The sequence below is a fragment of the Apus apus genome, chromosome 1 (genome assembly GCF_020740795.1).
Source record: "Apus apus isolate bApuApu2 chromosome 1, bApuApu2.pri.cur, whole genome shotgun sequence".
Taxonomy (NCBI): domain Eukaryota; kingdom Metazoa; phylum Chordata; class Aves; order Apodiformes; family Apodidae; genus Apus; species Apus apus.
Genome location: NC_067282.1, coordinates 85,994,965 through 86,008,244, shown reverse-complemented (window position 1 = coordinate 86,008,244; position 13,280 = coordinate 85,994,965). Strand labels below are relative to the sequence as shown.

Here is a 13,280-nt window from a genome sequence, read left to right as displayed (position 1 = left end):
CATCACTCAGATCATCTTTTTCATTGCTTGACCTCTCAATTAAAGCTTTGTGCATCACTTACTTTTTTTAGTGAACACTTACTTACACAAGAAATTAAGTCTTGCTGACTTAATGAGACAACTTACAGAGCAACAGTCACCAATATGAACAAATTTGCTTGTTTTTTTTTTTTTGTTTTTTTTTTGAGAAGGAGTATGGCTACAAGTCATAGAATCATGGAGTATCTCAAATTGGTAGAGACCCATAAGGATTATCAAGTACCACGCACTAGAACAGAGTCAGAATGGAGAAATCTTTGAGGGACAACTAGCCCACAGGCCACACTTTGTCAAGGGCTGCAATAAACACTGTTGAGGAACTATGAATTCAAGCCTACATGCACAAAAGTAATCATGTGTGCTTTAGGAAAGCTGAGGAAAGAAAAAAAACCCTTAATTGCTTATATAACAGCCTTTTGATGTAGCCGAACTCTCAAAAAAAATTCAAGTCAAAAGCACGAGAAATACTATTGAACAAATTATAACCATTTAAAATCTTCAGTCCAGTTACTGAAGAGGAATGAATTTAAAGGAACAGCAGAGCTAAATGTCTTCCTCATTTACATAGGCAAGGGTATGTTCAAACAAAATATATATGCAAATGAAGGTAAATTTGAAACATCTGCTCAGCCTAACACTACAAATACTGCCAGCATTGTCCAAATTGTTTGATTTAAGCAGACTTCCAACAACCCCTTCATCCAGCAGTAAACAGAATGTCAGAATATCATGTCAGTCACATTAAAACAAAAAAAGAAAAAGAGCATTAATGATAGCATTAGATATCTTGATGAGGCTAGCAGAGAAAAAGAAAAACTAGCTTGTTTTATAGGCTGTTAACTCTCAGTTTTTGAAAAATGTGCATGAAATAAAGTCCATTTACTTACTTCCAATTCCTACTAATCATCTGTCCAAACCAAATTATTCTCTCCCTCTTCCTTGGATTTAGAATAAAGGGATGTTTTGAATCTGATTTTAAAAACTCAAATGTTTTTCGTTTTTGCTTATTTATTTTTTTCAGACATTTCTGTATTTTACAAGTTTTTCCTTTAAAACGAGTCTGAATCATACAATTTAAAGGTATCTCTCAATATGTTTTGTAAAAAAAATCTAGAATGAATTTGCTGACACTCAAAGTGCTTTCTAAAAATAATTGCTTTCAGTGTTCATGTGGGCCAATACTTTCAGTCATCTGCTCCTGCTGCCTTGGAGTTCATATTGGAATATACTCTTCCTACTACCCCCCTGCAATGGGAAGTATTTTAAAAGCACAACACATTATTATTTACACTTGGATGCAAATGCTCCCTTCCCTAGAATTTCCTTAGATAAGAAACTACCCAAAATGAAGACTGACCTATAGTAATTAGCAGACTTCAAAACATTTAGCTCTGAAACATTCAGTCAATACCTTGGAAGATGTGGGAAGACTTTGATATGACAGCATGTTTAATTTAGAATGGAAGGTGAAATCGTTTGGGGTCTGCCACAGGATTATCAGGTATGATGGGGAAAATGGAGATGAGGGTGAAGCACCTTTGTTATGCTGTTGGATTTTAATAACAAGAATAAATTTAGCATACAGTAAAAATTTAGAGCTTGCCTGTTTGTGTACTAGTCTGTGACACAAAGCCACAGAAAATGGAACCGAGAATTTCTAAATTCTGTGCTAGTGCATAGGATTAATAAGGTTTCAGATTTTGTTCAGTTTGAGAATGGGTACAGCTGTAAAGAGGTTAAAATGGTGCCAACCACAGGAGACATAACTGAATGCTTGTAATTCTAATACCTGAAGATGACCAATCAGGGACTACTGAACACAAATAACCAGGGGAAATTCAGTCTTTCAGGTAAACATGGTAGAATTTATAAAAAGTAAACAGATTTATGTTTCTCTAGGTATACTCTAAATACGTCTTCCTATGTGTATTATTCTAACTATATATGCATATTATGCATATATGTGTTATTCCAAACCTATTGCCATTAAGGTAAATAATATAATCCTATCAATTTCAATGTCAGCAGAATTAAAACGGGGTTAAGTGAAACACTGTTACTAAATTTCATTAACTGGTCATTGTATTGGAAGCATTTTCACTGCCTTTTTTCTAACTTCAGTTTGCTTTCACACCTTGGGTCACATCCATGTAGTGTGTGATTAACACACTGTAAAAGATGCTGAAATAACAATACACTTAAGGAAAGGGCAACTTCTATCTTTGAGACCTTTAAAACAAACATACCTTTTTGTAAAACACTTTGAAGTTCAACTAATGCAGTCACTGAAGAAAGAATGTATTAGGATTTGACTTGTTACATCACATAAAAACAAACGGAAAGTTAGCAACCCATTACCTTTCTCTTTGCCATTAAGTTACCCATACTTCAGGCAGAATTTATTCTGTGCGATGTGTCTTGTCAGTAACAAGTAAAAGATGGGAGCTGACTGGTTGAAGGACATGGAAGGGGATGGATGGGAAGGGGAGGAGAAGTTCCCGTCACAGTGATACGATGACTAGAAGATGGTCAATAAAATTTCAACTTACCAGACACAACTAAAAACAAAAAACAAAACAAAAAGAAAACATGGAATAAATAAAATTAAATAGACATGAAGCAAAGCAAAGAATAAAGCAAAATTAAAATAAAATAAATAAAGAGGATCTTTGGTTAGGATCTTAGAAAGCACACATATATTCTGATAATGTGAAAAATAGGTCTAAAAAATGAATAATGTATTTTCTATTTTATTTTTTAAGCAGAAGTCTCTACCAAATGCAGAAAACAGGCTGTAGAGAAAAATGGATAACAGACTGAAATAATCGTTAGGCAACCTGAGTTTTACTCCAAGCCTTTCCAATGAACTGTTGTGTAACCTTGAGTAAATTGTTTTTATATTATCATTATTTCTTGCATCAAGGGCTTTTCATGGTAAATTTAACTTGAAATCTCCAGTAAATATAAATCTGTAACATTGCTGAAACAGAGCAGTGACATTTACACCCATTCTAAAGCATCCAAACATCTACAAATGGAAAATAATTTTCTGAGGCTATTACAGAGGAATTTATTCAGAAATTAATATGCTGAGGCGTTTAGCCCACACACCAATCTCTTTAGTATAAGATCACTGTATCAAGGTCAGAATGCTTACTATTAAACTGCAAATGCAAACTAAACCACAATTAAATTTAGTTTGAAAATATTCTTAACCCTTTCCTCCTCCTGCCCCCCCAACCCTCAATCTCACTAAAGTATTTAACCACATTTGAAATTTTTCATAAACTTTGAAATGGTACAGATCCTGGCAAACTCACTTTGTTTATAAAAAAAAAAAAAAGGCATGTTAGAATGCATTCCAACATATCACTACTTGAAAGAGCAGATTGAAAATAAAAATGTAAAAATCATGCATTTTTTAAATATACACAGATACTGACAAAAAAGTCAATCAAAAAAAGGTAGATGGTCTAATATAATGACAGTAAAAGTCCAAAACCATATAATTTTTCAATGCATGCTACAAATACCAAGCCTGTCAACACTTTGGTCTCACTGCTTTATGTTGAGAGTAAATCAGCTATTGTTCAACAGGGCGCACTTCAGTATCTAGTAGGTAAGCACCTGCAACACACCATCCTCTGATAAAACAGATGAAGGAAACTAATAATATTAGGCCTGAGGAATACTGGCTCAGCGTTCAAATAAATATAGAGAACTCCAGGTGTATTATGAAAATGAAGCAGAAAGAGAACCAGATATAATATTGGAACTTAGATCATGCTGAAGCCAAGGAATTGCAGCTGAATGCACTGAAACCAGGTCATACAGAGAAACTGGGTTTTATGGTTTTCATGTATTTTTTTAGAAAATATTCCCAAACAGAGGAAGTTGAAATTACCATTTTTCAAAGATTTGAGTTCAGATTTTAAGGAAGTATTCTGGATATACATTAGCCTTCTTTAAGTGTGTGGCTTCAGCATTTCTCAAAGAGAAAGTCAGCGTGCATTATTCTGCTCAGATTATCTACAAGTTTATGATTTGTAAGAGAAGTGGTCAAGAAACAATATACAAAAATTCCTGAGACATGTATGCTCATCCCTGAGACTCAGCTCCTAGCTACTCTCGTCCATGTATAAGTATCCTATGCAGTAACCACTCCTTTTAACATAAAAAGCTCCCTACTAAACTTGCAGTTAAGTTTGACCTGCTCTGCAATTACACACACTTCTCCATAAAACACAAGTCATATTCTACATTAAATAGCCTGATAAGAGACTTCATGGGATGGAATTCTTGCATAGAGGAAGTAAGTCTAAATGACTAATTTTCCTTTATTTGTGTAGTGCCAAAAAGAGAAAAGTTCAAACTTCTTGGAAGCAATGTAAAGCTGCCTAAACTCTCTACTGAAAGCAAACTTGAAATTTTCTAACAGATAGAGATTTGTCTTAGTTGCTGAATTACATTTCTGCAAATTAAATTAACTTTAAAGTGATGAATTTCTATTTTTCTTTTTACCAGACTGTTTTGTTATTATAGGTTGAAAATAGCCCTGTCGAGCAAATATATTTTTTGCCCACCTGTGAAAACAGGTCTTGATACATAAAATAAAATCTGGGTAGGAACAGGCCATCACATTGGTTGCAAATTTGTGGTAAGGGTAAAGGGTGAAATTTCATAGAAAAATTTAAATAATTCTGCCAGAGGGACATCATGTGGTTGAAAAGAACAATAATAACTGCAACAACTACAACAAAGACCACTTTCTTAGTTTGATTTATGTCCTATTGATATCTAAGGTTACTAAAACTGAGAAGTAAATAGTTTTTCCTCTATCATGAGACATTCTATTTGACAGCACTTCCTATTATAAAGTAAATTAATTTCCCCTGTGTTAATCATGGCTTTTCACATGACAATTAGGGGGAATAATCTGTTCGTAAAGACAGGAAGTTAGCATGTAAAACCACGAATACCAAAGGAATAATATTTTGCCTTTCCAATAATTTCCTTGACATGTGAGGTTTTTCAGGGAAGACATGTCCAGTCACTGAAGAAAAAAAAAAAAAGTGGTTTCCAGACTCATGACGTGATCTTTTAATGCCTTACTCTTGCCAGCAATCCTATCAGCCTCACTGGGACTATTGATATCATTAAATCCACTCACAGGAATAGGAATTTGCAGGTTTAGGACTTAAACTACAGACTAGAATAGTTGCCAGATGTTAATGGAGCAACTATTGTATTTGACAGATGTAGCATTGTAGGGTCATAGGATAATCAGGTTGGAAGCAATCTCAGGAGATCTGTAGTCCAATCTCCTGCTCACGCTATTGGGTGAGACTTGATTGTATAGGGCTTGATTCAGTTGGGTCTTGAAAAATTCTGAGGATTAAGAATGAACAGTCTCTCTGGGGAATCTGTTCTACTGCTTGACTGTCCACCCAATTAAGAAATTTCTCCTTATATCCAGCTTCAATCTGCTGTGTTTCAACTTACATCCATTATCTCCTGTCCTCCCACCAGGCTGTGATGAGCCTGGCTCCCTCTCACTGACAGCCTCCCTGTAGGTACTGGGGGCTGCTGTTATGTTCCCTTCAGAGCCACTTCTCTAAGCTGAGCAAGGACCATTCTCTCAGCCCTTCAGTATAAAAGCTCAACATACTGTATGTAATGCTTGCCTCTCTAAATAACACATCTGTAGTTCTTCTCATGAAAGTGAATGCAAAAGTTGACCTAGTGTTTCTCTATAACTCACTGGTTTACTCATGTTTAGAATTAAAATATCGTAAGATTGTAACTATTTCTCAGTCTCGTATTGGACAAGCTACAAACTATCAGTGCCCTATTCTTGAAAGCTGTGGTATTAATTATGTATCTCAAACCCAATAAAATTAGATAAATTTTCATTCATTTATAGTAATACAGTGCTTTTAAGATCCTGAGATTCAAGGTAGTACTTAATTACTAAGAAGTATTTTGTTCTGCATATTAAATATGCATTCATTATTGTTCTATTATTATTTATTAATACTTTCCAGGTGCAAGGAACCTATCTTATTATTTAGCTGACACAAGCTGAATACTTGTGTGGTTTAAGCACAACAAGTTTCATTTTTCTTTTTTTAAGTAAAAATATCTGCATCTTTAAGGACTGCTTGACACCCTTATAGCATGTAGAGAATATTATAAAGGAAGCAAGAAAGTATAATTCTACACCAGAAAACCAGTCATTAAGCCAATAATTACTTAAAATAATCAAGCTAATATACGATCTTTAGCTTCTACATAAATACCTGGCCATATGAATAGGAAATGTGAGTCACAATGAAATTTAGATTAAATTAATTTTGTGATACATTAATCCCAGTTCAAAGGAAAAACATCAGAGGTTTTCTGCCTGGTAGAAACAAACTGGTAGGATGGAGATGAGATTTGAGCTTGTGTGCTGGAAGACAGAGCCCAGCTTGGGAGTGCAGGCATTTCTGATATGGTTGGCCAGGTAGAGACTAGACTGCAAGAGGAGAAACTCCAGAGCTAGCAACAGAGACATCTATGTTATCTGTCATGGGGCATTTCAGTTTTCTTGTCTGAAATGAGTGGGTACAGGAAAGCTGAGTACTAGAGTGACATGCAGTGGAAACAGGAGAATCTGAGTTCATTTAGCAAAATTCTCACTCCTTAAAAAAAAATAAAGAAATTCTGAACAATTTCATTTTCCAATTCCTTCGTAATTCCAAACAAAAACTCACTTAAAAAGCTGCCAATCTCTTCATAAATACGCTTCATGGCTAAGCCTGCAAAACTCTGAAATCTAATTAACTGCTTTTTACCTTCAAGTATCTGAAAAAGGACCATTGAATGCCTTTCTGCAACATGACTACCACACATTTATTTTGATGCTTTGCAAAAATTATTATTAAGGGAGATGGTATACGACAATGAACCATGTTATACTTCTCATCTAGTAATTTGTAGGCTATTTTTTTCTTATCAAAGCAATCTCAAACAACCAGTGTCCTTGATATGCATATCCCTCTGCAGTTACTTGTGGAAAGTATCACTTTCTACAGAGAAATAAACAAAGGCCAAATGTCATTCCAAAAAAATATAAATGCTGCCACTCAGCTGTCTCCTGGCTTCAACCTGTGAAAAATATGGCAAAATAATACCAGGTACATTACAAAAGAACTGGAGTATATCAGTTTTCATCCTCATTGGTCTCTCTGTATTCAGTTGTCATTTCTTGTCATCAAGACATATATATAAATAATTAATATTTTCCCAGATTTTCTGCTAAAATTCACATTCATGTAAGTCCAGGCAGGGAAGCCTTTACTTGCCATGAATGTTTTCCTAGTATGTAGTCCCAGAGCACCGAGCGTGATGCAGTGCAGTACAAACTTCTGAAGAAAGGTCTAACAGTCTGGCGCCAAGCATGCCACAACCATATCGTTGAGGCAAAATGTTTACATGAGAGTTTTGATGTTGCAAATCAAAAGTGATGACTCGTAGTTCCAAACCCCCAGCAAGGGGCTGAATGTGGTTCATTACATTTATGATGACTGGAAAAATTCTGGTTTGGATTGCTGCTGATGTGTCAGATAAGCACTTCTTAAGTTTAAAGGAACAAGTGACTACAGTAAATTTAAAGTTACCAAATGCAAGAAGATAGAAATCTCTCTGTTTGGGAAAGAAACAGATTAGTTTTTTTCGATAACTGTACCGTAAATAAGAAATTGAAATTAAGAAAGCAAGCAGTTGACTATTAGGAAAAAAACAGTTCTGAGAGCAAGGGCACCTTTAGAAATAGTGGATACACACAAACCCAGAACAATGTTACAGATCCATGCACAGAAAAGCTAGGGAGGGAAAAATCTGACAATCAGTTAGCTGCTGTATTCCTCAACATACTTCCCAATGAGGTTTTGTTTGTTTGTTTGTTTGTTTTGTGGTTTTGTTTTTTTTTTTTACAGATAACTCACATTGTTTAATCTGTTAGGAGTCTGAATAGTGAAGACTTATGTGCTGGGTAGTAACACAGAAACAGTCTGGCTAAAGTCTGTGCCCTACATGAAAGTGCCGCTCTTAAGGCAATGATAGGTTTGCCAGCTCCACTTCTCATCTGATTCAAGAGCAACGAGTCTCACGGCTGCAGCAAGCAGGAAGGTATCTGTTTTCAGCTCTGAGGCAGAAGCAAAAGGCAATGAGTTTGTCGGTTTTGTTATCACCATTAAAATGACACCAAGTTTCTCTACTGTCTTTCTTGGCTTAAACCCCATCATTTCCTGATAAACAGCGCAAGACCTGTGCATCAACTAAAGCTCCTGCTTAGGTACTATTCTGTTTTTAAGAACTACCACACAGTATTTTGACTCCATATGGATTTGAGATTTAATTTCAGCTGAAAGGTGTCTCCCTACTCAATTCTAATTGATGAGGCTGGGCAATAAAATCTGGCTCTATCTCAGCTGTGTCTCAGATGTGAAACTATATTATCTTAATGTCTGCTTAACAGCAGGATAATTAATCTTACCTTTAAAACATTTTAAAAGTTGAGACGAAAAGGGCTACACAAAGTTGTGTGTGTATGAGTGTATGTATGTGTGTGTGGGAGGAACATACTGCACAAATTTGTGGGAAGAGAACAGCGTGTAAAAATGTACCCACGTGAAATTTTTTTTATTTGCAACTGATTTCATTGGTACTCGCTACAAAATAAGAAAGTTCATAATGTCTCCTTCTGCAGGAGTCAATGAAGATTTATATGATAAAAACTGAAAATGTGTAAACAGACTTTTCAGTGTGGTTTTAAAAGGTAGCATTTCTGAGGTTAATAAATGTAGCATGCAGTTTAAAATGTTTATAAATCCTGCAGTCAGTGCCTTGAAGTGACAGGAGAAATCTGAAATAAGGGAATTAGAAGATAGAGAGAGGGCCAGAGGGATTTAAGGTCTTTCAGAAGTTCCTCTCCTAGTATCCCCTCCCCCTTCCTTGCTTTGGGTTCTCTTAAACCAAATATGATTTAGAGAGTACACTTAGGACAAGTCTAATTCCACCTATTTAAAAACTAGAGTGATGCAGTAAACTGTGCAGTCCTGTTTCCCAGGCTTCTCTTTTTGGAGAAGCATTTTCTTCCCCTGTGTTTAAAAAGAATGGAGGTAATTTTAGGGACTGCTGCAATCTAAGTAGTCATGGTTACAAATATTTATACTACAGCCTTTTAAAAGAGCGAAAAAAGACAGATTAATTTTAAATAAGCTGTGCAGAAGTACAAAAGGATTATGACAGCTGGGTACTATCTGAAGAATTGTTAGGAGCTTCCTACTGCATTTTTTGACTTAGAGCGAAAGATAGTAGAGCTGAAAAGGAAACAAAGTGGGATTTTTTTATCAGCTGTTTATGATAGCAGTTTTCTTCTTGGAAAAAAGCACTTGAAATCCATAGCAACCTTTTTGTAATAGTTAAAGCTATTTGTGAAAAGTGGCCAAAGCCCCGTGATCAACAGACACCACACTAACTAAAGAAACACTAAACTGGAAGGACAATAAATCTCTAGAGTGCAGTAACTTTTGATCATTAAAAAATATTATTTTGGACACAAATGCTCAGTAAGGAGTACTGTCAACTGAAACAGATACTATTTCAAAAGAAATCAAGACTTTTCATGGGTCACCACATCCCCCACATTCAGGCAACACAAGCCTACATGTGGGACATGAATACCCAAACTTTTTTGACAGTTGTCTAGAAGGTAGCTAAGACACATTAACAAATTTTAATTACAGATAGCAAGAAGTACAATATATAAGAATTCTATATAAGATTAAATCTTTGGTTAGGTTAGTTCCTCTTTGAGGAAAAAAATCTGGTAAGATCTGAGCACCCAAGAACTCTGAAGGAAGAGGTATGGAAAAGGCCATCAGACCTTGCTGGTGGAAGACTGGACCACAGTAGAACTCTCAAGTGACTTCTTCCTCTGTACCGAGACCCAAGTATCAATGTGCTACCTTAACTGTGTCTAAAGAGAAAGCGACTGTTTAATTTGAAAAGATGCAAGTCCTAAGGGGGTTCTCATTATGCCACTGGAAGATGCAAAAAAGAACAGACTCCCCTTCAACGCTGTGCTTAGAGAGCACAGGACATGTAGGAGAACAAGACCAGCAACCTGATGTCCACCCAGATGGCTTTGCTTGTTTGTTTCTCAATCCTCTCATTCTATTCTATAACTAAATGGAAAAAAAAAACCAAAACAATTCATCCCAAACTTTGGCAACTAACGCATGGTCATAGCAACAGGAGGAGAATCCAGATATCCCCTGCAGAAAAGATACGAGCATACTTCATATTTAGCAGTTTAACCTGAAGAAGCAGGTTGGTGGTTTTTTTTGCACTGAAAGATTCCAATACTGAGCCTATTAGGTTATACAGTTCAAATATAAAGACTGCAAAATACTTCATGACCAGTTCTTGAGTGTTATTCAGCATGTAACAATAAAATATTTTAGTGTTCAAACAAAACATAACTCATAGTAACAAATAATACTCAGAAGGGCTTACCAAAATAATGCTTGAAAGCATTGTTATTACAAGTCAGCATTTTTTTGTCAAGAACCAATTCAGAGATGACTGATTTTAATGATGCATGAAAACTAACGAAAATCTAAGAGAGTGCACTATAATCGCTGTATAGTCCTTATGAAAATTACAGGCTATAAACAAGGCAAAAAGAAACTGTGTACTGCCTTTTATGGATGCTTAGCAAGATTTAACAATTTCTAAGTTTATTTCATAATGAACATATAGCAGTAGTATGGTTTAATGAACAACCAATTAAAATTATTTGGTTTTGCACTCTATTTAATTTTATATATATAAAAAAAAAAATCTGCAAACTCAGCAGCTTGTAGGAAAATTCTACTTTGTCTATTTCAAATGCAGAATTATTCATGTTTTATCTTAAGAACAGCAGTCACAAAATAAAGTCTGCAACAGTGAAGCCTGATACAAAACCAATTGATTTTTTCCTAGCCATGGGATTTAGGAAATTGTAGGCAGTAAAAAACAGTCTTCAAATTTTTTTTTGCTACTTTTTAATTGAATCTACTTCAATTTTCTGCATTGAGTGACTAAATGTAGTTTGTAAGAACTTAACAGTAAACAAAACCCTTTCAGCAGGAGAAAGCCTCTGGCTTCAACTTATTTTTGTAGTAATTTTGCTCCAAATTATTTGAACTCCTGTTCTACTTGCTCAGAAACATCTGTCTCAAGTCCTTGCTTCAAAGTACTAAATTGCAGGAAGGGTTCTCAAAAATTTTTAAGCGTTACTTCCCTGTAAGCAATTGCTGTCACTGCTGTGAGACCCTATGTAAAAATATAAAACCCCATTAAAAACTTAAAACCCACAGAGCAGTTATTTATTAAAATATGTTACATGGATTTGAGGCAAGTATAAATCATATTAAAAAAAAAAAAAAAAAGCTGAAATATTTACTGATTCCTTTTTTAACCTGTATTTTAGAAATGTTTCAGGAATCTCAGTGTTCATCTCTTGCATCAGTAGAACAAGCACCTTCAGGGCACTAGTCTCTTCTTCAGATAGTTTCCTCAGTTCTTTCCGATTAACTTTTAAGATTTATATTCTTTCACCAGAAAGAGGTGGCAGTCAAATCCCTCAGATCTTTGATAGAAATCTGTATGTAGTGCTGTCGTAGTTTACAGCAGCCATTAAGGGGGAAAGGGCTGTCTCTTTAAGCTATACAAGAGACAGTTTCCTTCGTTCAATCTGCCAAATCTGAAACAGCCGATATCCTTAACATGCAAATCTCTCTGCAGTTCATAGGACTATTCTTCCTTTCCTTTTCATGGAGACAGAAGACAGAATATGGCCTAAAATTAGTTATTCCAAGAGGAGAAATACTGACTCAAAGAGAAAACATGTAGACAAGTTCAGATTTAAATTGAAATCCTAGTTTTAAAATTCCAGTGGTTAAATTCACCTACGATACTCTGACGCATTTACTGCAACACATAATAACCACCATATAACTCCCTAGCATATTTGTATTCCCACAAAAATCTGAATTTTGTCTTTGTTATTTTAATGGAGGTAGCTCAGATGCCTAGAAAGCAATTACATTCACAGCCAACTTACAGTATGTACCAATGGCATGACACAGTGGAAACACGTATATGTTATCTGGCAGATAAAAGAGCAAATCCTATTCCTTTTCATTCTGGGTGGTATTCTCAGCCCTACTCAGAAACCTTATCAAATAGATGTCTTTTACATATTGCCTTAAAGCTACTTTGTACAAAGAGGGGGTGGTAGGAGAAAGAACTTCCAGATCTGAAGCATGTGCCACCTTCTCAGATTAAAATTCTTTGTCAGTTGACTAGCACATCAAAATCACAGCCAGAGGCCACTCATCAGCAGTTCTGCTCACTATGCACCTGTTAGCCCTAAAATTAATGAGAACATAGGCTAAAAAAATCTTGATATCAAAGATAACCACTGTAAAATATTAATTGGCCAGAGTAATTTCCATAGTATTTCTCCTTTTTTTCCTGTCAAACTGATAACACTGAATGTGTTTAGTATCTTTGAATGGCAAAATTTAAACCTTACAGTTCAGTCACTGCTGCTGCATGTTTAGATGCATATTACTCAGAGCACCCTAACAAGGATTGCAAGCTCCTCCAGAGTCACTGCTTGAAGAAGAGTCAAGAAGAACTCAAAGTTTGAGGATTGTTTTTCACCACCATGCTGCTGGTGACCAAGTTGCAATGTTGATATTATTCTTGTGAAGTTCTCAAGTCAACTGACCTACTTGACTTGTTTCTCTTTCAGCTCCTGTCGAGTAGCAACTACACTGTCATTGCTATAATGGTTCTTGGCCAAGTGCCTAGTAGGACTTCCACTGGAACCGTAATTTCAAGCCATAATGTAGTAAAGCTCATTTCAGTATAAATTATAAACTTATTACAAAATTAATGTTAAAAAAACCTTAATAAGTATTGAAAATGGGAGAACAACAAATGGAAGTAGGGGAAAATATGTAAAACCTTTGGTTGTTACATGTACTTAAGTATTTTATGATTAAATATGAAATGTGCAGGTTTTTGAAGAAGCTCTAGTTTTATTTTCATTAGTGGTGAAACTAAACCTCTTTTAGAGATGAAGTTCTCAGGCATGTATTTTTGGCAATTTTGTGTGTCTTAGGAACATGGGCTTCAAT

The 13,280-nt window shown here is 35.4% G+C and overlaps 1 protein-coding gene across 5 annotated transcripts in view; it reads right to left on the bottom strand.

The window, feature by feature from the left end:
• The window catches only part of ROBO1 (roundabout guidance receptor 1), a 727,411-nt gene that overhangs the window by 66,765 nt on the left and 647,366 nt on the right, over nt 1–13,280 (bottom strand). The gene's annotated exons all lie outside the window — the stretch shown is intronic.